The sequence below is a fragment of the Tachyglossus aculeatus genome, chromosome 1, assembly GCF_015852505.1.
Source record: "Tachyglossus aculeatus isolate mTacAcu1 chromosome 1, mTacAcu1.pri, whole genome shotgun sequence".
NCBI lineage: Eukaryota > Metazoa > Chordata > Mammalia > Monotremata > Tachyglossidae > Tachyglossus > Tachyglossus aculeatus.
The window spans coordinates 92,193,969-92,198,708 of NC_052066.1; the positions used below are offsets into that span (position 1 = coordinate 92,193,969).

General features: G+C 47.6%; 1 non-coding gene across 1 annotated transcript; it reads left to right on the plus strand.

Moving 5' to 3' along the window:
- Positions 1–1,832: 1,832 nt before the first annotated feature.
- Positions 1,833–1,970, plus strand: LOC119935603. Its single transcript, XR_005453397.1, has one exon. It is a non-coding gene; the product is annotated as a small nucleolar RNA SNORA7 (small nucleolar RNA).
- Positions 1,971–4,740: the final 2,770 nt, after the last annotated feature.

Below are 4,740 nucleotides of genomic sequence, written 5' to 3' on the forward strand. Positions count from 1 at the left end.
GGTTGGGAGACAACCTCAGTTCCCAGATAGGTCATCTACAGAGGGCATGCTGTTCTTGTAACCCCCAAGTGGGTGGCAAATTTAAATTCAGAAAGGCAAAGAGCAATCTTTACAGATACTCAGTGATGAATGAGGGTCAGTTATACCTAGGTGTCTCATGCACACCTTTATAATTAGAAAGACTACCACCATCAAGAACAGTGTGTCCCAGTGAAAAGAGCACGGGCCTGGGAATCAGAGGATCTGAGTTCTAATCCCAACTCTGCCGCTTGTCTGCTCTGTGTCCTTGGACAAGTCACTTCACCTCTCTGGGCCTCAGTTAGCTCAACTGTAAAATGGGGATTAAGACTGTGAGCCTTAAGTGGGACATGAACTGTGTCCAACTTGATTAGCTTGTATTTACCAAGTGCATTGTACAGTGACTGGCACATAGTAAACACTTAACAAATACCATTAAAATCAATCAATCAATCAATCAATCAATCGTATTTATTGAGCGCTTACTATGTGCAGAGCACTGTACTAAGCGCTTGGGAAGTACAAATTGGCATCACATAGAGACAGTCCCTACCCGATAGTGGGCTCACAGTCTAAAAGGGGGAGACAGAGAACAGAACCAAACATACCAACAAAATAAAATAAGTAGGATAGAAATGTACAAGTAAAATAAATAAATAAATAAACAAACAGAGTAATAAATATGTACAACCATATATACATATATACAGGTGCTGTGGGGAGGGGAAGGCGGTAAGGCGGGGGGATGGAGAGGGGGACGAGGGGGAGAGGAAAGAAGGGGCTCAATCTGGGAAGGCCTCCTGGAGGAGGTGAGCTCTCAGCAGGGCCTTGAAGGGAGGAAGAGAGCTAGCTTGGCGGATGGGCAGAGGGAGGGCATTCCAGGCCCGGGGGATGACGTGGGCCGGGGGTCGATGGCGGGACAGGCGAGAGCGAGGTACAGTGAGGAGATTAGTGGTGGAGGAGCGGAGGGTGCGGGCTGGGCAGTAGAAGGAGAGAAGGGAGGTGAGGTAGGAGGGGGCGAGGTGATGGAGAGCCTTGAAGCCCAGGGTGAGGAGTTTCTGCCTGATGCGCAGATTGATCGGTAGCCATTGGAGGTTTTTGAGGAGGGGAGTGATATGTCCAGAGCGTTTCTGGACAAAGATAATCCGGGCAGCAGCATGAAGTATGGATTGAAGTGGAGAGAGACACGAGGATGGGAGATCAGAGAGAAGGCTAGTGCAGTAGTCCAGACGGGATAGGATGAGAGCTTGAATTAGCAGGGTAGCGGTTTGGATGGAGAGGAAAGGGCGGATCTTGGCAATGTTGCGGAGCTGAGACCGGCAGGTTTTGGTGATGGCTTGGATGTGAGGGGTGAATGAGAGAGCGGAGTCGAGGATGACACCAAGGTTGCGGGCTTGTGAGACGGGAAGGATGGTAGTGCCGTCAACAGAGATGGGAAAGTCAGGGAGAGGACAAGGTGGAGAGGACAATTAAAAGATAGTGTCGCTATTGCATATGAAGGATAGCCATATATATCAGGAAAAAATATGATGGATGACCATTGATTGTACATAGTGTTCCTCTGAAAAGATCGAGATGGTTGAAAGGAGAATAAGTCATGTAACAGAGTAGTTCGAAGCCACTCCATGGCCTGTCCAGGCTAAAACACTACAAATGGGGGGTGGATTTTGCCTGTCTCTTCCTGGATCTTGTTTTGGACTGATCCAGCCCCCGATCCATGAGTTCCCATCCTGAGGGACTATTCTGGGCTGTATCCCAGCCCCTTGCTGGGCAAATGATAATTCCTAGCTTTGTTTAGCAGTAATTGAGTGACGCCCCTCTCAGCGTAGTACCTGAAGAGTTTCCAGTACTCTACCAGCTTAGACTATTGGAGGGAGAGCCAAGTAGAGGCATAGGCATTCCATTCCTAGCTTGGGCAGTGGCTAGTGAGTGGAAGGCAATCTGCTACAAGTCAAAACTCACCTGTGCTGGGCAGTAACACCAAGGGAGAGAGAAACAAGGGTGGAGACTCATGTTTACTTGTGGAAGGAGGCAATGGTAAATCACTTCCTTATTTTTATCAAGAAAACTCTATTGATACATTACCAGAATGATTGCAGATGGAGGTGGGGCACCCTGGGCATTTCACCCTCCTCCTCAAAAATCTACAGTGGTGGCCTATCAACCTTCGTTCGTATCAAGCAAAAACTCCTCACTATTGGCTTCAAAGCTCTCCATCACCTTGCCCCCTCCTATCTCACCTCCTTTCTATCCTTCTACAGCCCAGTCTGCACACTCCGCTCCTCTGCCGCTAATCTCCTCACTGTGCCCCATTCTCGCCTGTTCCACTGTCGACCCCTGGCCCACATTCTACCTCTGGCCTGGAATGACCACCCTCCTCACATCTGCCAAACTAGTACACTTCTCCCCTTCAAAGCCCTACTGAAAGCTCACCTCCTCCAGGAGGCTTTCCCAGACTGAGCCCCCTTTTTCCTCTGCTCCTCCTCCCCTCCCCATCACCTTCCTCCTTCCCTCTGCCTCACCCCCCTCCCTGCCCACAGCACTTGTGTATATATGTACATATTTATAATTCTATTTATTTCATTAATGATGTGTATACATCTACAATTCTATCTATTTATATTGATGCTATTGATGCCTGCCTACTTGTTTTGTTTTGTAGTCTGTATTCCCCCTTCTAGATTATGAGCCCATTGTTAGGTATGGATTGTCTCTATCTGTTGCCAAACTGTACTTTCCAAGTGCTTAGTAGAGTGTTCTGCACACAGTAAGCACTCAATAAATATGATTGAATGAATGAATGAATGAAGATTTGTCCATGGCGTCTCTATGGGTTGGAGGCGACTTGGCGACATGAGACAGGACAATCAAGTGACATCTGAAGCGCCACTCACTTGGAAGCAAACTCTGTCCAAACTGGAATAGGTTTGGACTCTCTCCCAGTGGGAAAGATTGTCAATGAATGGTAGTTTTGCGTAGATACGATTGTCTTCTGAGCCACTGGAGGCATTGGGGCCTGGTCTTTTTTTTTTTTAACATAGCATTTGTTAAGTGATTATGATGTGCCAGGTACTGTACTAAGTGCTAAAGTAAGTAAGTATAAACTAATCAGATTGGGCACAGTCCATGTCACACTTGGAGGTCATAGTTTAAATCCCCATTTTACAGATGAGGTAACTGAGGCACAGAGAAGTTAAGTGACTTGCCCAAGGTCACATAACAGACAAGTGGCAGAGCCGGGATTAGAATGCATGACCTGATTCCGAGGCCCATGCTCTATCCACTATGCCATACTGCTTCTTACTACACCATGCTGCTAGGCACTGTACTAAGCACAGGGGTAGATACAAGCAAATTGAGTTGGGCATAGTTCCTATCCCACTGGAGCTCACCAATTCAATCTCTGTTTTACAGCTGAGGTAACTGAGGCACAGAGAATTGTCATGTCATACCCAAGGGTGTCATCTACACCTGCTGCCTCAAATTCCTCAACAACAACTCTCTCCTTGACCCCCTCCAATCTGGCTTCTGTCCCCTACACTCCACCAAAACTGCCCTCTCGAAGGTCACCAATGACCTCCTTCTTACCAAATCCAATGGCTCCTACTCTATCCTAATCCTCCTTGACCTCTCAGCTGCCTTTGACACTGTGGATCACCCCCTTCTTCTCAACACGCTATCCAACCTTGGCTTTACAGACTCCGTCCTCTCCTGGTTCTCCTCTTATCTCTCCGGCCGTTCATTCTCAGTCTCCTTTGCGGGCTCCACCTTCCCCTCCCATCCCCTTACCGTAGAGGTTCCTCAAGGGTCAGTTCTCGGTCTCCTTCTGTTCTCTACACTCACTCTCTTGGGTAACTCATTCGATCCCACAGCTTCAACTATCATCTCTGCGCTAATGACACCCAAATCTACATCTCTGCCCCTGCTCTCTCTCCCTCCCTCCAGGCTCATATCTCCTCCTGCCTTCTGGACATCTCCATCTGGATCTCTGCCTGCCATCTAAAACTCAATATGTCCAAGACTGAACTCCTTATCTTCCCCCACCAAACCCTGCCCTCTCCCTGACTTTCACATCACTGTAGACGGCACTACCATCCCTCCCATCTCACAAGCCCGCAACCTTGGTGTCATCCTCGACTCTTCTCTCTCATTCACCCCACACATTCAATCTGTCACCAAAACCTGCCGGTCTCACCTCCACAACATCGTCAAGATCCACCCTTTCCTCTCCATCCATACCACTACCTTGCTGGTTCAATTTCTCATCCTATCCCGACTGGATTACTGCATCAGCCTCCTCTCTGACTTCCCATCCTCCTGTCTCTCCCAACTTCAGTCTATACTTCACTCTGCTGCCCGGATTATGTTGGTACAGAAACACTCTGGGCATGTCACTCCCCGCCCGAAAGATCTCCAATCAATCAATCAATCAATCAATCAATCGTATTTATTGAGCGCTTACTATGTGCAGAGCACTGTACTAAGCACTTGGGAAGTACAAATTGGCATCACATAGAGACAGTCCCTACCCAACAGTGGGCTCACAGTCTAAAAGGGGGAGACAGAGAACAGAACCAAACATACCAACAAAATAAAATAAGTAGGATAGAAATGTACAAGTAAAATAAATAAATAAATAAATAAATAGAGTAATAAATATGTACAACCATATATACATATATACAGGTGCTGTGGGGAAGGGAAGGAGGTAAGACGGGGGGA